The sequence below is a fragment of the Trematomus bernacchii genome, unplaced genomic scaffold, assembly GCF_902827165.1.
Source record: "Trematomus bernacchii unplaced genomic scaffold, fTreBer1.1, whole genome shotgun sequence".
Classification (NCBI taxonomy): domain Eukaryota; kingdom Metazoa; phylum Chordata; class Actinopteri; order Perciformes; family Nototheniidae; genus Trematomus; species Trematomus bernacchii.
In genome coordinates, this window is record NW_022987626.1 from 496,032 (window position 1) to 516,782 (window position 20,751).

A 20,751-nucleotide genomic window follows, 5' to 3' on the forward strand; every position below is an offset into this window, starting at 1 on the left:
ATAGGTTGCTAATGTATACCCCTGTAATTATGTTGTGATGTCCTTTTGTTTTCTGTTTGTTTTTATATGTGTAACTAATGTACCGCAGGTCTCCCTTGAAAAAGAGATCGTTGATCTCAATGGGATTTTTTAACCTGGTTAAATAAAGGCTACAAACAAACAAACAATAGTCTTCTGGCCTGTGGGATGAAGCTGTCCCTGAGTCTGGTGGTTTTAGTCCGGATGCTGCGGTACCGCCTGCCAGACTGCAGCAGACAGAACAGTTTGTGGCTGGGGTGATGGGGGTCTTTTATAATCCTGAGGGCTTTCTTTAAGGTTAACCTGGTATTTTTACTCCACTACATTTATTTTAGTTACTTTACAGATTTGGATTAATGATGTGAAATATAAACAACCCTTAAATCAGACTTTAGTTACACCTGAGTAAAATTCAGTGAAGGTGATTGTCAAGTGCCAACAATCAGGCGAGATATTTGATAGTGGGAGCTTGAGAAGGCTAAATATTTATCTGCAGATCTCTATAAAGCATATTCATGACTCGTTATTCTCTACTAATAGTTAATTAAAAACTGTATATAATAGCTATTTTGCACATCCCTTTCAAGATTTCAAGATTTTCTAAGGTTTATTGACATATCATATACACAACTACGGTGTCGTTATGCAATGAATGAAAAACTTGGGTCACAGGTTCATCAACAGTGCATTACAAGACATCTATCAATATCTGTGTAAAAGAAGACCTTAACCTAAAGTATTCTTTAATGTTTAAATAAAGCCTTATTAGTTTGTCTGTTTTGCACATCCTCCTATCAGGCACTAAACTGTTTTATTGTAGAGATCACTTACAGTATCTTCTTGATATTTTCTTTTTTTTTACAAGTATTTTTATTTCATTATAGTGTACAATAATCGATGCCATTTCATTTATATTGTAATATCACAGTACACTCACTACACTCCCCCCTCCCTCCCTCCACCCACACATACCCGCACAGGCAAAACCAAAAAATGCTTATCAATATAACTTAAACAACAGAGCCATGAAAATAAACATAAAAAGGAAAAGGAAAAAATAGAACCAAAAAATAAATAAAATAAAAAATCAAATAAAAACCAAACAAGTAAAACAAACAAATAATTATACAATACAAATAATTATACAATACAGTGACAATGTAGACAATGACAACACCATAACACGTATTTCCGGCCGTCTGGACAAATAGCCACAGAATGCACCATTCCATCACTGGTCATATCTCAGATATGTTTTCCAAATAAGAAAACAATGGCAACCACAGAGCTTGAAAAATATGTCCACGATTATATTTTTCCAATGTCATTTTCTCAGAGGTAAAAAAATGTGTTATCTGATCAATGAAAAGTTTAAATGTTGGGGGACGTTCATTCTTCCAGAATAAAAGTATACATTTCTTGGCAAAATATGTTATTGTGATTAGTATTCTGTAATGTTTTGGGTTCAGTTTAAAGTTTGGCATGTCATTTAACAGGAAAAAACATGGATTTAGGCTAATTTCGATGTCTAAAACGGCTTTTGTGAGAGCATGAATCGAATCCCAGAAATGTTTCAAGAGATCACAATCCCAAAACAGATGCATAAATGTTCCTTCTTTTATTTTACATCTCGGACATTTTGGAGAGTTTTCTTTGGAAATGTTATGCATCTTTATGGATGTGAGGTAAAGTTTGTTGATACATTTAAAGTTTGCTTCTTTGATTTTATTGCTTGTGAATGGAAAATGTGTTCTTTCACAAATATTCAGCCAAGTAGTTTCATCTATCTGTATCCCTAAGTCCTTTTCCCAGATCTTTTTTAAAGTTAGAAATGATGACTGAGCTCTTTTAGAAAAAACTGCATTAAATTCACTAATGTTACCTTTGATCGTGCTCGATGACATCAATATCTCCTCCTCTTCTAACAATCCCCATCTCAATTTATTGCTTTTAATAATTGATTGGATCACGTTCCTAATTTGCAGGTATCTGAAAAAATCCTTATTTGAAATGTCATATTCTGCTCTTAAATCATTAAATGATTTCATTGTTATATCTTTGTGAAACAAATGTTTCAATTGCTTTATACCTGATTTCGTCCATTTGTTTATATCGATTGACAACAAATATTTGCTAAGATCAGGATTGTTCAAAATAGGAGAAAAGATGGAAATACCAGAGTTAACTTGAACTTTTTTTGTACAGTCCCTTCAGGCTAAAAGTGTATTGACCACTGTAAAACATTTGTCCATATTTTTCACCTTATTGAAATCTTTAACAAATATAAGAGTTTCCACTGGCAACGGGTCAAAGACATTGGCTTCGATCTGAACCCATGGTGAATCCTTTCTTCCCAGAGACCATGATAGTACATTTCTTAATTGAGCTGACCAGAAGTAGTGTTGAAAGTTGGGAAGACCAAGTCCCCCCATAGTTTCTGGTTTCATAAGAGTAATTAACTTGATTCTTGGTTTTTTATTACACCAGATACATTTTGAGATATGTCTATTGAGAGATTTAAAATAGTCAGCGGATAAATAGCATGGTAACATTTGAAAAAGAAAATTACATCTCGGTAGAATATTCATTTTTATGACATTGATTCTTCCTAGCAGTGATATTGGCAATGTGGACCATTTAGATAAATCCTGTTTGATTTTGTCAATGAGCGGATTGTAATTCTCTTTAAACAGATTATCCAGGTGTGGTGTTATATTTATTCCTAAGTATTTAAAGCCACCTGGTGACAAATTAAAAGAACAAGACTTTTCCAGATTTGCTGTTGGCGTCATATGTAAGAAACAAGCATTAGATTTCTTCAAATAAATTTTATATCCTGAGTATCTTCCAAATTGCTCTATCGTGTCGTGCAGATGTGGTACTGAATTTTCTGGGTCTGTTAAGTAAAGAATGATATCGTCAGCATACAGAGAAATGTTGTGTTCATCGTTAATCTTCACTCCTTTAATACCCATGTTGTCTCGCACACATGACGCCAGTGGTTCAATTACAATAGCAAAAAGCTAAGGCGACAGTGGACATCCCTGTCTTGTCCCCCTTGTTAGTGGAAAAAAATCTGAGGAACTGCAGTTAGTGATAACCGCTGCTTTAGGATTTTTATAAATTGATTTGACCCACTCTATGAACCGAGAGCCCATATTTAATCTGTTCAAGATAGCAAAAAGAAAATTCCACTCTACCCTGTCAAAAGCCTTCTCTGCATCTAAAGAAAGAAGCAGAGAAGGCCTCTGACAGGTGTCCAAATGGTTTATAATATTCAAAAGTCTCCTTATATTATCAGAAGAATATCTGCCCTTGACAAAACCTGTTTGATCAGGACTAATTAGTTTAGGTAAAATAATTTCCAGTCGTTTTGCTAATAATTTGGTGATAATCTTATAATCATGATTACAGTATCTTCTTGATATTTTCTATTCTATATTATTTATATCATTGACCTTCCACTTTCCCACTATATTAAGAGTATGTACTCTTAATATTTAAATGTTTTCATCAAATATAACACATTCAAAAGTGCTTTACAAAAATGAAAGACATTAAGAAAAAGGCATTTTAAAACAGTCATTAAAAAGCAACACAATCTACCTGCATTGCAATTACTCTAAACGTGTAATAAAGTGCTTTAACCAGTAGGAGGTGCGGGTTAAAAAGCTGTCAAGTTTACAGTGTTAACAAAATAAAATATATTGCTGTTTCTGGTTTAGTTTACGACGGATATATTCTGTTATTGTTTTGATATTTGTAACACAAAAGCGATGTAAAAACCCACAGCAACACAGAAAAGATGGTTTTAACATGACTCAGCGGTCTAGTAGTTAATAAAAAACAATAATATCAAAACAAATTATTACTACTAACTTTATTGTGAAATTAAAACAGAACGGTAAAAGAATAGTTTCCGGTCTATTCTGAGGCCCGATCTCTGTAGATAAATAAAGAACTACGACAGATGTGTAATATTTAACCTGTTAAGCACCAAGCCTGTTTTTCATGTTTTAGGCTCGAAAATGACATGCCCAAAACAAATGACTACAACTTAACTTCTAAAACGGTTATATGAATAATTTCTTTTATCAAAGCAACGTTACATCTGTGAGTTGGATGTAGAAGTGTCAGAATCAATATAGATGTTTTTTATTTTAAAGAAAATTCAGATTTTACATAGTAAAAAACTGTAAATTATAGTGTCCGTCCAAAAATTCTTTTTTACAGATAGTGAAAACTACCCTTGGATGATGGGTTAGTAGACTAAAAGCTTTAGGAATCCAAAGTACAACATATAATAAGTACCCTGTATCAAGATTGATGCAAAACAAGTGACATTTGACCTTTTTAGAGAGGTTTAGCCAAAACCACTCCACCTCTGAGGTGATTTGGGTGAAAATGTTTTTTTTTCCATATCTCTGGCCCCCCTTGGTCGATTTTGATGGTTGACACCTCTTTCTGACCGTTAGAGCCAATAGAATCGAAGGGGGAGTCCCTCCCACACACACGTTGTGAAGAGAAAAGGTGGGGGCTGCGCGCATGTAATTTAGCATCAGAGTGGACCTATCTCTAGCTCTGGCATTTGGAAACGAAAAAGCAGTTTTATTGCTTATGGATTATCAGAAATAATTTCAAAGAGGACACAGACACATTGGATTAACCTATGGATTAACTGCAGCATCGTTTTTTATCGGTTTAATGTCATTGAAGACCAGTTTTGACCAAGGTAAGCCATGTTAGCGTTTCTAGCTACCTAGCTCCACATGTTATGATGTACGCTTTTGTTTATAGCATCGCAAATGTTTATCACTGAGTGTTGAGGTGGGCACCAAACGATTCTGTGTCTCCAGCTGATGCAAAACGAGGGGTTGGCTGTGCATCTAGGATAAGTAATAAGGGAGTTAGAGTGAGTTTAGGTGCAGAGATAGGTTACATTTTTTCGCTCGTGGCTAATTCAGAGGCTGAGTGTTAGCATTGTGGGTTTTTTTTGGAAAAAAAAATTAAAAAGATCAGTTAGCTGAGTTTCTTCCCGTTACATGGATATAAAACATTCATAGTTTATTAAATATTAAGATTCCTTAGACGTTGTTTCCTGCAATGACGCGTTTATCCGCCCGGTACCGGGGGGGCCGTGCGTAACAGGTTAATGCAGCCAAACCATTCATTACAATGCATTCATGTGATGACTTTCAAAGAGTAAAGCAAGCACTGCTGAATAAAGTATGATTTTATCTTTTACGAAACGTTTTTTTTTTTCATATGGAATGCAGTTGGAGGTCAACCAATCACAGAGCTTGAGGCAAAGCGGAACAATAGCTGAGGATTCTGGGTAGTGTCTTCGGCCATCCTAAACTCTGAACACATATTTGTTTCTCCGAATCGAAGGGGAAAATTACAAAAGCATTGTACACAATTTAAACCAATCAATGTTGTGTAATTAACAAGGATAATCTGGTGTTTTTGAGTTGATGAGTAGTGCAGATATCACTGTCAAATCAATCGACAGTAAGGAGAATACTGACTTAAGGGTGTAAAATCGAAAAAAAGGCACGAAAAATACAAATGATTATGAATACAAATAAAATAAAAGAAGCCTCCCGTGAGTTAAGCTATATAGCAGGGTTGCCAACTCTCACGCATCTGGCGTGTGACACACACTTTCACTCTCAATCTCACGCTCTCACGCTGCCCAAACTATTCTCACGCCAAAAACAAGAATACCGAAGACTAGAAACGGTTTTGAAAACTTTTGTCACGTAGTGATCGTCTTCTCAATAGAACATCTATGATAATGTCTTCTGGCCAATCAGAATCACGATAACCGCGTGGTGTTGTTGCAGGAAGTCCCGACGGAGAATACTTTTGCGGTAGTACATCTCTATACATCGATACAACATTACGTGTTGATAGAAATCAACACGTAATGAAATAAGACCCCACGGTTTGATGATTGATAGGTGTGTGGGCTGTCTTTCATTTTGACACACAGAACAATGGGGGCTATCCACCCTTATCCACAATGTAAAGTAATTCACACAGCCTCTTCCCTCTTCTCTCTGAGGAGCAGCAGGTTCAGCTTTCAGAACAAAGTCACAAAAAACTAAAATGGCATTCATTTTTTTAAATATGTCGTGTAGTAATAGATTTATTTATTTTTCTTCTCAAGAGAGTACCAGAATGTGTATTTTATGTTAGTATTTCAAAAAATCTCCTGGGGGAGAAGCCCCCCAGACCCCCCTGCAGGAGTTGGGTTTTCAGCATGTCAACTCTTTCACCTGTGGGGAAATTGCAGGATTGGCTCCAGGTCACCCTTTTTATTTACTACAAGACAAATGTGCCTTTTTATTTCATACAGTTCAATTTGGATTGAGACAGGGAAATCATCTAAACCTCACGCGTGGCGTTTCACTGTCGGGGGGAGCGTGTATGTAATTACATTGCAAATACTGACTTGAGCCCCACCACTATGGGTTAGCCCTACCAGAGATTACCCAACAAAAATACTCTGGAGCCGCAACTGCCGACCCGTATTGCGCATGCGCAGATCTAAGGTCCAGTAGAAATGATAAAAAAGTAAAAGTCTGCTGCTTATTGTTCTACTAGGCCAAAATAGAGTCAAAGAGTATATGAGAGTGAGAGTGTGTTAATTCATATATTTGGCAGTTTGGAGTAAGTCTGTAGATTTGTTTGTGTGTGTGTGTTTCATGTATAGGCCTCTCACGATAATTAATTTTGTTGGATACATTTTCCCGGAAATGATTGCGATAAACGATAATATTGTCGGCACCGTTGTATGACCATTTTAGACCACTGACATAATGATAATATATAATAATAATTCAAGTACATCCTTTCAAACTGCTAGTCACATCCTCATGTAAATGGCAATTTATCGAGGTCAGAAAAGTTATCGAGTTCATTTTTATTTATCGTACGATAAGTCAATTAATTGCTTATCGCGACAGGCACACAATAAAACAGTGGAAACAAACATGTTTGACTTTCATTAGTGAATGAAACTGTGTGCCCTTTATAGTCTGTGTCCATTATTGTGTATATATTGTATATATATCCTATATATATGCTAAGGTCCCGCTGCTGACACGATAGCAGTCATTTCGTGCGCATATGTGTAATTAAACCGAATGAAACCCATGATATCAAAATCTCACTCCAGCCAGGTACCCAAAGTTGGCAACCCTGTATAAAGTAGATTTTAAAAACGTTTTATAGAATAAAAGCTCACTGCGGGACGTTGTAGAAATGCGTGTGTGCACCACGACAAAGGAGCCTCATTCACTTTACATTTGGGTTGTTTGCGTGGTGCAGACACGTAAATGTAGCAAAGTTTGTGACTCCACCACGCACTGCGGTGTTAAGGAGTCGTGGTGGAGTCACGCATTCTGGTGAGACCAGGTTGGTTGTTCCACCACTGACTGAATGATGAGGTACTGAAACATGTTGTTGTTCCACTGACTGAATGATGAGGTACTGAAACATGTTGTTGTTCCACCACTGACTGAATGATGAGGGACTGAAACATGTTGTTGTTCCACTGACTGAATGATAAGGTACTGAAACATGTTGTTGTTCCACCACTGACTGAATGATGAGATACTGAAACATGTAGTTGTTCCACTGACTGAATGATGAGGTACTGAAACATGTTGTTGTTCCACTGACTGAATGATAAGGTACTGAAACATGTTGTTGTTCCACCACTGACTGAATGATAAGGTACTGAAACATGTTGTTGTTCCACCACTGACTGAATGATGAGATACTGAAACATGTAGTTGTTCCACTGACTGAATGATGAGGTACTGAAACATGTTGTTGTTCCACTGACTGAATGATAAGGTACTGAAACATGTTGTTGTTCCACCACTGACTGAATGATAAGGTACTGAAACATGTTGTTGTTCCACCACTGACTGAATGATAAGGTACTGAAACATGTTGTTGTTCCACCACTGACTGAATGATGAGATACTGAAACATGTTGTTGTTCCACTGACTGAATGATGAGGGACTGAAACATGTTGTTGTTCCACTGACTGAATGAAACAGTGTGTGTTATTGAACAGGAGTGATGCAGGAAGTCTCACTGTGTGCTGTCATGTCTCTCCAGGCCACCAGGGGGCGGAGGCCGAGCCGACAGGAGGACATTGAGCTGGATTATGATGACCTGGGTGTTGCTGCTGAAGAGGAAGGAGCTCAGGGAGCAGAGTAGCAGCTCCAAGGAGCTCCTCTCACACACATGGGTTTATCAGCTCTTAGAGCTTTTAACCAACGTTAGAAAATATAGCTTTTACTCTGAAAGTCACCAGCAATGTGTTAGTGCCTCATGTTTCCTGACTTCCTGTCAGCTCCAAGCCCATCGGTTCCCACTGAAGATGAAGATCTTTAAAACACATCTCAAGTTAGTTTTATTATGAAAAGTCAATGCAGTCGGTGCAGTTTGAAACCACAGACACACCAACCCAGGCCGCTCAGGAACTAAGTTGGCCAATTAATGCCATATATTAATGTTCAAATATCCTCTAGAAACAGTGTTACAATACCCAGTGTTTGAATCTAATGTAGTGATTCCTGAGATAACAGGAGGAACGCGTTACAGCGCCACCTAGTGTTGGATTTGTAGACCTCGAGCACAACAAGGTTTTTTTTTTATATTCAATCAACAAATGAGACAAAGTACAGTTTTTAAAATGTTACGTTTTTCACAACAATTCATCTGATCAGCGATATAGGATATTTGATCCCCTTGTGGGTCACATGGGTCATTTCAGCAGCAGGACCAGATTTAGCTGATCAATATACAAATAGGAATTGAACAAAAGTGAATAGTCCAAAGACTTCTTATTTCAAAACAATGCTGATGTTTTATTGAAAAATGTTCTTCTTCTTCAGAAGAATGTAGCTTGATTTTGGTCTGAAGAGATTGTTTGTAAAAAAATAAGCTTTTTTAGAGAAATCCGATTATATTTGTAATTTGCCAAAATGTATAAGATAGTAACTTTTCTTTAATGTTCTTATTTCACATGTACTGAGCTCAGTTTGTAATCATTTTCAATCATTCAGGATTTTTCTTACGTTATATCATTTTTGATGGTATTGTCTGTATGTTGTAGTAATTCAGCTGTTTTGAAGAACTCCACCTTTTGGAGAGCATTCCCAAATTCATAAGATATTAAATACTAACATATTGTAATTAAAAATGTACATCATTTTGTAGAAGTTTCCTTTTTAAAAGGTAATGTGCTTTGTTATGTGATCAAGATGTGCTTGTTTTTGTATTATTGAGGATTGAACTTATTTCACAAGATGATCAATAATATGTAATCATTACTTTTTGGACTTTTATGAAACATTTTAATTTCTTTAGAATTTCACTTTTTTTTCAAAGAATTCAGATTATTTTTGTGATTTAGGTTTTTCCCAAATTCAGGAGACTAATTATTTCGTACTTAAAATGTTAACATTGTCCGTAATCAAGTGTTGTGATTTTGGAACCGAGAAATGTTTTTGCTTCATAAGAATTTTGATTGATTTTGCATTTCTGAAGAATTTAGCTTTCGCCAATTAAGGTTTTTAGATGTGGCTTTTTTTAACAAATGTTGTATTTGAAGATTTTTCATGATTTTGCTTAAATCTTGCATCACAAATTATACTTGATTTTATAATGAAGAGTTTTGACCAATTTCGTTTCCATGAGGTTACGATGAAGCAAATCGTCTTAAATTCTGAACACAGCAGAATCCTCCAGAAACCATGACGATGTTCAACATCACTGTAATAAATGCTGTCATTTGCTATGTACCAAAAAAATAATAAAACTTCTTTAATAATCCATGAAACTCTGAGAGTGAGCTGATTTCAAAAGTGTTTCTCCTGGTTGGAAAATGATGTGTTTGCTTTGTTTCTGTGTGAGAACTAAACCTCAAGGCTTTAGTTATAACAGGTTAGTATTGAAGTAATCTCTGAGTCAAACAAACGTTTATGATTCTTACACGTTTAGTTCAGCAGGATAATCTCCACATACTAACACCACTTTAGGATTTCTGAAGTAGAAAACTAATGTTGGGCTATAAAGGCACTACAGCACGGTCACATGACTTCACGTCACCACCGCTAAGCTAAAGGCGGCTAATGTTGGGCTATAAAGGAACTGCAGCACGGTCACATGACTTCATGTCATGTCACGTTCTCGGGATCCCGTCTGGCGTTTGGAGGTCCACGGATCCTCCAAAAAATCTCTAAGAGACGCAAGGCCAAGAATCCAGCCTGTGCTCCAGCAGCTCCAGTTCTGGCCCCAGTTCCGGCTCCAGTTCTGGCTCCAGTTCTGGCCCCAGTTCTGGCCCACGCAGTCATGGTTCCAGCTCCAGTACCGGCCCCAGCAGCCATGGTTCCGGCTCCAGTACCGGCCCCAGCAGCCATGTTTCCGGCTCCAGTACCGGCCCCAGCAGTCATGGTTCCGGCTCCAGTTCCGGCCCCAACATCCATGTTTCCGGCTCCAGTACCGGCCCCAGCAGCCATGGTTCCGGCTCCAGTTCCGGCCCCAGCAGCCATGTTTCTGGCTCCAGTTTCGGCTCCAGTACTGGCTCCCCGGCCGACGCCAGCCCCCCGTGTCCTGTCGGCGTACCGGCCGACTCCAGCTCCTCGTCTCCTGTTGGCTCTCCGGCCGACGCCAGCCCCCCGTGTCCTGTCGGCGTACCGGCCGACTCAAGTCCCTTCTTCATCGAGGGTCTGCCGACTCGGGGGTGCCGCCGCGCAGTGCAGGCAGCTCTGCTGATTTCTCCTCCCTGTGTAGGCTGATAACAGACCGTTGGGATCGCGGCGAAATTCTCTCTGCAGACCCATTCTCACAGCGTTTATCAACCTTTTTCTTACTCAATATCAAGCCACACTTATTGTTTTTACTTCGGCTGTGAGTTTGTGTGTGCTCAAGAATATCAATTATTTATCCAAATTCTGGCTTAATTTCAAAATTCTCAGTTTTCTTTCAAAATCCTCTCTTTTTTTTCAAAATCCTCACTCTTTTCATTTTTTTTCAAAAGTCTGACTTGATTTCTAAATTCTCTATCACTTTTTTTTTCAAAAACATTTTCTAAAACCTTTTCTGGGACTCATGTTTGACCTGTTTATCAGTTTTATAATTTCTACTCCCTTTTTGGAGCATAGCAATATCATATTATTTAAAGAGGCCCTATTCTACTAGAAACATGTCACAGTAGATCAACCTGAACTTGAGCTGAATAAGACCTATCTGATTTGGTATACTTGCCTTTGTTACCTCAATTATCCAATTTTCAATGTACATTTTCTGCATTGTTTGGATATTTGTCGTCAGAAATATCCTTAAACTTTAAACCTGTTTAAGTTAACCTTTACTATCAGTCCATTGCAACCGATCCAGCATCCCCTTTAACCTCCACATTGATGTCAAGTTAATCAAAATCAGCGCACCAGGAGTAGAACTATGGCCACCTTCTGGTTAAAAGTGCTTATTGTGCAAATTGCCCAACATATGCAAGTTAGCATCCGGCAGTTTCTATGTGCTGGGGACTGAAGTAAGAAGATATGATTCTACACTGTATTGAAGTAAACATATATTGTTTGAACGGGTTTTGATAATCACTTAGAAAAAGAATGTTATTCTCACTTTTAAACTCACTGATCCAGAGATTCTGTGTTTCACACACCAACATTGGCTGTTATCATCTCTAAGAGCCAGATGCTGTTTCTAAGTCGTTAAAGACATCGTAAAATAAGAAAAGATCCCCTGGAAAAGGTAGGGAGGGGAGATCGGGACGGAGATAACATTGACTTTTGACCTAGTGTGGTTTGGGGTCTCACTCTGTTCGAAACTCTGATTGACCTCGGCCAGAAGCGAATCCAGCCAATCAGGACACTTGGAGGAGGTGGTCAGTTTAAACAGCTCCTCCCCAGGGGTTCTTTGATTCGCTTGGGAGAAAAGTGGGAAGGAAGAATCGACAAATCTCCGCCCCAAAGACAGATAGAAATACTGATGATTTTGAGTGTAAAATGCTTCTGGTCTGTTGAAAGCTGGTGCTAGAAGACGGTAAACCGCATCACAAACCTGGAGTCCATACTTCTCGTTTTCTGAAAGCTGGTCTGTCTACCTGTAAAACCGCATCATCAGTACTCGAGTACTCTGTATAACTTGTATATGTGTTTGGTTTCCTACTAGAAGTAAACTCAGATAATTTGTTATAACTTTGATTCCGGTGTTTTCAATTCCTTTCTTAATTTAATAGAGATCCAGCCTCATCCAACGAACGGCGCGTAGCAGAGGTATTCTACTCCTACAAGTGGTGACTCCCGACGTTTGTGAGCTGATCCCTAGAAAGGAACACCGATAGCCGGGGGACAGAATCCAGTCCAGGGGGAGGACACAGAGATACTGGTGACAACTAAGACCATGGCAATATACAAGAGGTGAGCAGACACCTGTTTTAACTATCAAATATCTGTGATTGATTATACCAAAAAATTTAGAGTTGTCAGCAGCGTTCTCAGTGTTCTTAGTCACGGTGGGAAATACAATACATATTCTAGTTAAATTAGATTATTAGTGCTTAGAGTCGGGTAGTTCAGTCCTTACCTAAGGCACAAAAGTGCTCATAAGAGGCGGGTATTCAGTCCCGTCCTATGACCCACTAACAACGAACGCTGTAACGCTGTAAAAGATGTATGGGGTAAATTCCCCGCAAGTCAAAATAACATTGATTAATGCGGTTAGCTTGCAGTGCGTCAATTAAAGACTGCAAAAGGTGTAAAAAAGGGTTGCATTCCCCGCAGATCATGATAAGATTGATTAATGCGGTTACCTTTCGTGGTGCTTTAAATGTATAAAATGTCTGTAATTGTTATATGGTGGGTGATAGAGGAGGAGAGAGACGCGACCTCCAACTAATTATTTGGAACGACCGTATCTCATCACAAAACTGTTGTGGGGATAATCAGGCTCATTAAACGTGACGATAAAGAGATTTTGTTGACTGAGTTTTTAACTCTTGACCTGAAGTCGCAATCACCGTGAGGAGATTGTAGAAGCCTACTTCTGGAAGTCACGCTATCTGTTGAAATAAACATCGCACAATAAAAATTTGCCTGAATGTGATATGATAAGGTATGAGAAGCTCTGTGTGATTTTTTAAAGTCAAATCTGTGTAATACTTGAGAGACAGAGAGCAACGAGAAGGTGGTATAATGTCTGAGACCCTACCTCCACCCTAAGGAGATAAGGACTCACAAATGCCACTTATGAGTATCCCATCTAATACTCCTAAAGGAAAACACATTGTTAGACCTGATATTCAGGGATAAGGAATGTTGGAAATAGTAATGGAAGATATTGAAAAATCTTAAACTGGATCAACCAACCATGTTAGTGAACCCTGCTAATATGGAGCTAATACATGTAGAAAGACTAGCAGCAGCTCTGGCAAAGACAATAGGTCCTAGCATGCAAGCACAGAGCGGTAATATGATAAGGGCTATTAAACTGACCCTTTTTGGAAATGGGATTTTCCGTTACATAACGGAAGACTCGATTCAGGCCTTAAAGAACGCTTTACAAACAAGTCAGGGAGTGTTAAATGTGTTGCTATGTTGCTCAAAAGGGAACTTACACTTTTGGGAAGAGATCTATCACTTTCTCTGTCTTGAGGTGCTGCAGACTCAAAGCAGCATACAGGGTCAGAGACAGGCGTGACCTCTGGAGAGGAAGAAAATCTAAATCTGAACAGACCACAGAGCCCATTAAAAGGTTTTATGGCCTCTACAATGAGAGGAAGATCTGGAGATTGTAAGGAACTCTCCCTAAATATCCACCCCCACCCAATCACGAGGGCAAGAGTGGGCCTCTCACCAATAAACGAATCATCTCTTAACCAAGTCAGATTTCAAAATAGCCATACCTCAAGTGGTTAAGAAAAGAGGGAGATTCAGAAAGTTATCAATAATTGCCCAGTATATTAAATAAATACAAACAGACACGTATCAATATAAGTCAGATAATGTAGACGAGGTCAATCGTGGAAGAAGGCTGACATTTAATGCCTGATATATAAGTAATAGTAATAATAAATATATAGCTGATATTAAATAACTGATGTATAAGCCTCGATATTTCTGAAAATAGGAACACCGTTAACGGCGTTCTATTTCAGTAAAAGGGGGAAAAGGATAGGATATACATCAGACAATATGTATGTGAGATTATTACGTTTTTAGGAGAAATTTATCAATTTAAAATACTAGTTATGGTATTTTTTGTTTTGTTTTATTTGTTGCTTTTAAGAGAAATTGATACATTTAAAATAATCTAGCTTTGGTTATTTTTTGTTTTGTTAGTTTGTTCCTTTTATTTTTATTTTTGTTCTATTTTTGATTTTGATTTTGATTTTTGATTTTGATTTTTGATTTTTATTTTTTGAGATGATTTCAAAACCATATTTCCAGCAACTTAAGGGCTTGGTATGAGACTTCTCCACACAGGCTGCTGACGTTAAAAGGGGGACCCGAGAAACACAAGGCCAACACAGCAGATTATGTCTGGTTGGAGGGGACCTCTCATGCCGTTCGCCTAGATGGAAAGGGAGACAACTGGTACCACTGGAGCCAGTCTGCGGTCGGGAAAAACACCTGCGAGGACCCTGGACGACATCAGGACAGAGTTGGCCCTCGTCGCGAGGACCCTGGACGACATCAGAACAGATCTGGCTCTCGTCAAGGCAGTCGACCCAGGAGGCGCCATCAGCAGACCGGAGGAGGAGGATCAGGACATCTCTCCAACAGTCGACCCAGGAGGCGCCATCAGCGGGCCGGAGGAGGAGGATCAGGACATCTCTCCAACAGTCGACCCAGGAGGCGACATCAGCAGTCCGGAGGAGGAGGATCGGGAGGACATCTCTCCAACAGTCGACCCGGAAGCCGCCATCAGCGGGCCGGGGGAGGACAATCAGGCCACATCTTTCTAGCAGGCACCCCAGAAGCCGCCGTCAGCGGGCTGGGGGGACGAAGATATGGCAAACCAAGACGGCACAGGGAACTCCATTTCCCGCTGAAACAGGTTGATATAGCCGGTGTGGAACTTTGTCTGAACAATCCATTTTTTTTTGAGGAACTTTCAACTTTATTTTTATATCCCATAATGTAAGGGATTTGTATTTTTTATTCTACAGAACTATGTGTTACCAAAAGAGGGAAAAGTATGATAATGTCTTTTCTAATTTCTGTGGCTACTTTTATTGCCATTTTAGTGACATATGGTTGTTGTTGTGTGCCTTGTATCTGCTCATTGTGTGTTAAGACTCATCAGTTCCACCATTGAGGGAAGAGTAAAGATGACTCAGCTGACAAGGACTTTGCTTTTTAGACATATTTTATTCTCCCTCCACTGTCATAATAAGTTGTTGTTGTGGACTGTTCCTAAAGGTTTAAAGTGCTCTATATCCCAACTTCTGATGGGTTTATATAAATGTTGGGACAGACACAGTAAGAAGAAAATTGACAGTGGTAATGTTTCAAATGCTATATGTTGATCTCGTGAGGTGAGATCAAAAGAGGGATTGAAGTAAGAAGATATGATTCTACACTGTATTGAAGTAAACATATATTGTTTGAACGGGTTTTGATAATCACTTAGAAAAAGAATGTTATTCTCACTTTTAAACTCACTGATCCAGAGATTCTGTGTTTCACACACCAACATTGGCTGTTATCATCTCTAAGAGCCAGATGCTGTTTCTAAGTCGTTAAAGACATCGTAAAATAAGAAAAGATCCCCTGGAAAAGGTAGGGAGGGGAGATCGGGACGGAGATAACATTGACTTTTGACCTAGTGTGGTTTGGGGTCTCACTCTGTTCGAAACTCTGATTGACCTCGGCCAGAAGCGAATCCAGCCAATCAGGACACTTGGAGGAGGTGGTCAGTTTAAACAGCTCCTCCCCAGGGGTTCTTTGATTCGCTTGGGAGAAAAGTGGGAAGGAAGAATCGACAAATCTCCGCCCCAAAGACAGATAGAAATACTGATGATTTTGAGTGTAAAATGCTTCTGGTCTGTTGAAAGCTGGTGCTAGAAGACGGTAAACCGCATCACAAACCTGGAGTCCACACTGTTAGCCCGGAGTTCATATATAATTAAATAATGAATTACAAATTACTGACATTATTTAAGTTTGATTGCATTACTATCAAATGTAAGCATATACTACTTGCTGACTACCAAATGTAAGCATATAATACTGACATGTGTTAGTTAAGCAATGTGTCAATCATTTTAAGTTAAGTAGCTTTACATTATCAAGTTTTAGTCATGTTCACAATGCATGATGGGAAAGATTAGGATCTTTTAATGTGCCGCGGCCACGTTTTTCTCAATTGCAATTTCTCAGTTGGCAACCCCACTTGAACGCCGGACTTGCACCTGACTCTACTGAATCTGGTGAGTGCCATTTAGCCAGAGCCATATAATAGATATATAATATAATTCTATCTATATGGCGCTGCATTTAGCTAACACGGCTTGGTTGAATTCTCGTACTTTTGGGTGTCACAGCCACAGGAAGTATCAACTGGCGGGAACACGGTGTGGGCTTCTCTCGCATTGTTTAAGTACTTGTTAGAGGAAAATAAAATGTTAACAGACTTTGACAGTTACAGGTAAACTCGATCAATGCTGCCGTTTATTTTCTGAATTACAATTCCATTCGTTGGTGCGGCGTGGAACGGACTTTTTATTTTGGCGGAAGCATTACGATCATTTTTAAGTCAATGAAATCATTTAAAAATCGATATTATGAATAATTTGTTTGTTTTTTTAGTATGTAGCCGTGTAATAAGTGGTATAATGTGCTGCTAGGTGGTCATTAGGCGGGGAACAATCCCCACAGTGTGATCATGGAGCCCGCGGAGGGATCTAGATTTGAATAGCGACCATTAAGTTTTCAGTTGATTTACGTCACTTAACTGCAGCACTTCTACGCTACTGCAGTCAGGCAATGTGTGTTTCCCTCGCTTTTGTTAACTTTTACTGAGCGATAGTAGGCTATGGTGCAGATAGATTTAAACGGATAGTGCTTTTTCACTTGTTCGTGTGCACTGAAAGACGTAGATTTTTTTTTTTCACCCAGTTGCTGTTTTTGTCACCTTTCTTTTAGTCGTGTGAGTCGGACACCACCCCACCGCTGGACGCTAGAACCCTGCCACGGGCTGTCTAGGGAGAGGAGGGTGGCGCTTGGACGGCTGCTTTGTGCTACATCTGGTGAGACGCCATTTAGCTAACATTAGCGACCACATTACGTTTTCAGATGTTGTTGATTAACGTCCCTTAAAGGTGGGGTATGTCATTTATTTCAGAAACACTTATTGTTATATTCCATGGAATGCTCTTAACATCCCGATAGCAATGCATATGAAATGCGTTGACAATAAATACATACAAAATGTTCATCTGTGGAAGCCGTATCGCTGTAAAAAGCACGACCAATCATTTTAGCCGGCCCGGCTAAAATAGCTGGATGGCCTGAGAGGGGTCTGCCTGCAGGCCTCCACTTTCAGGACACCTCCACTCTCACGGAGGTGATGAGTCCGCTCACCATGCACTTTGGGTCGGCCTTGGTCAAGCCCTTTTAAACCCCCCATCCTGGTTCTCGTAAAGTTGACTTAGCCATTTTCGCTCAAATTACACCATGGAGGAATGTAACAGGGAGTTGACAGGGGACTCTGCCCCGCCTCACGAGTGCCTATTTTCACTTTTCCCCGGTTTTTATTAATTTTTTTAATTTTTTGGCTATTTCACCCGGTTCCTTCTAACGGGGACATAGCCCGGTCTCGGGTGTCCCCCCACAGCCTGTGTCAAGCCGCCGCCGCCCCCCCCACTCCCCCCCCACTCATCCATATATTAACTGATTTTGACAATTCTTGTTGCATTTTTCTCCTCTTACTGATCGAATGGCAAACGCGACCCACCATCGGAGGTCATCCACCGGCCCGGCCTAGTGCCGGTGCTATGGCGGTCGGTTCCTCCGAACTGCGGGTTCGACTCTGATGGCCGGGAGGGTGTGCTGCGTTGGGGTGGGGGACTTCCCCCACTCTGCGTGTCTCTTCCTTCCCGGGCCGGCCGATATGAAGCGTGACCAAGACGCACCGTCTGACTCGGGGGTCCCACCACGGGTCCCGCAGCGGGGTGGAGGTTCCCGGCTGGAACCTCCCCACCTCCGCCGCGGTGCACCCGGCAAACACGGTTGTTTCTCGAACCCTCCACTGTTGTCTAGCGGGTGTAACAAAAATACAAGATGTCGTTATTTATATATATATATATAATAAGTGTCAGTGCGATTTTATTTTGTATTAGCGTGCAAAATGTCCTGTTCGGAAAGTGGTGCTGTACTGAGAGTAAACAATACAAGGTGTCCCTATTTTTATATATACATATATACATGTAATAAGTGTCAGTACTGCGTCGGGTCGATGATCGTGTTGCTTTTAATCATACGAAGCCAGATTAAATTAAATAACGACTTCTCCAACCTTATACTTTTCTCCAGAGTGCCGTGGTTCATTGTTTATTAATGTGTTTCAGTGTTTCACCCCCTGCATTTTTTTCACTTGAGGGGGATTGTTTAGTGTGCACCGAAACACGTTGTTTTTAGTCAGTTTTAATGCTTTTTTTGTTTTCACCCAGGAGCTGTTGTCGGCTTTCTTGGTCGTGTGAATCGGACACCACCCCACATTCAAAGCTGGACTAGAACCCTGCCCCTGTCTCAAGCTTCCAACGGAGGGAGAGGAGGGTGATGCTGTTGCATTTTGTTGTTGTTGTTGCATGTTTGCACTGTTTGACCTATTAAGCTTGTTAGCATTTCCATTTGTGTTTTATTCTATAAACTACTGACAACATCTCTCCCAAACTCCAAACAAAACAAAGAAGTCATTTAGAGCATTTATTTGCAGAAAATTACAACTGGTCAGAATAACAGAGAAAATGCTGTGTTTTCAAACCTCAAATAATGCAAATAAAACAAGTTCCTATTCATTATTAAACAACACAATGCTAATGTTTGAACTTAGGGAGAGTTCAGAAATCAATATTTGGTGGAATAACCCAGATTGTTCAATAACAGCTTTCAATGCGTCTTGGTTGCTCGCCACCAGTCTGTCACATTGTTGCTGGGTGACTTTATGTCTCTCCTGGCACACAAACTCAAGCAGCTCGGCTTTCTTTGATGGCTTGTGACCATCCATCTTCCTCTGGATTCCACATCCAGAGGTTTTCAGTGGGGTTCCAACTGTTCCATGACAGGGTCTTGATCTGGTCTTCCTCCATTCACACCTGAATTGAGCTGAGGGTGGGTTTATCCAGCAGGACAATGCTCCATGCCCCACAGCCAGGTCAATCCAGATGTGATCCAGAGGAATATGAATGGTCACAAGCCATCACACAAAGCCGAGCTGCTTGAGTTTTTGTGCCAGGAGTGGCTTAATAAGTGACCCAACAGCAATGTGAAAGGTGGTGCAGAGCAGCCAAGACGCATGAAAGCTGTGATTGAAAATCTGGGTTATTCCACCAATTATTGATTCCTGAGCTCTTCCTATGTTAAAACATTAGTATTGTGTTGTTGAAAAATGAATTTTAAATTGTTTTCTTTGCACTATTCGAGGTCTGAAAACATTCCATCTTTTTTGGTTACTTTGAACATTTGGTATTTTTTGTAAATAAACGCTCTAAATGAGAATATTTGGAGTTTGGGATAAATGTTGTCAGTCATTAATTTATAGAATAAAACACAAATGTTAATCCAGTTTTTTTTTTTTAAACGAGAGAAACTGATCATTTTACAGAGGTCTCTTAATTTTTACAGAGCTCTACATATCTTTATATATATATATATATATATATATATATATATATATATATAGAAAAATTGCTATACTTTCATGTTTCAATGTTCTCAGGAAAATGTATGGTACAATATTTTTGTCAGTTTGTATAGGAAGCTAAATTTCATTGTATCCAAATGAAACACTCAAGTTTTAATAAAAGGTAAAACTTTATTTTTGTGTCTTTTTCTTTTTTGTAGTTGAATAAAAAATATAAATACGAAATGTAACCACTTTCAACTAAAAATTCTAAGTTAAATAATTGGGCAAAGCAATTGATATTACACAATATTTTAAGTAAAATCAACTTCACATGAAGTGCATTGTACTTCAAATAACAATTCCAGTCCTTGAATAATTTAAGTGAAATTCACTCAAGTTTTCCAAATGCGTTACTTAAAAAAATAGAAAGTGGTTGACTTAAAAATGTAAGTAAAATCAACTTGACATGAAGTGGATTGTACTTCAAATAACAATTCAAGTCCTTGATAAATGTAAGTTTAATTGACTCAAGTTTTCATAATGCTTTACTTTAATTATTGAGGGCAACCACTTTCCTCTATTTTTTTAAGTTGATTCAACTTATCCGGGCTTACAGTGCATACTTCTCGTTTTCTGAAAGCTGGTCTGTCTACCTGTAAAACCGCATCATCAGGCCTGAAGCCCGGAGTACTCGAGTACTCTGTATAACTTGTATATGTGTTTGGTTTCCTACTAGAAGTAAACTCAGATAATTTGTTATAACTTTGATTCCGGTGTTTTCAATTCCTTTCTTAATTTAATAGAGATCCAGCCTCATCCAACGAACGGCGCGTAGC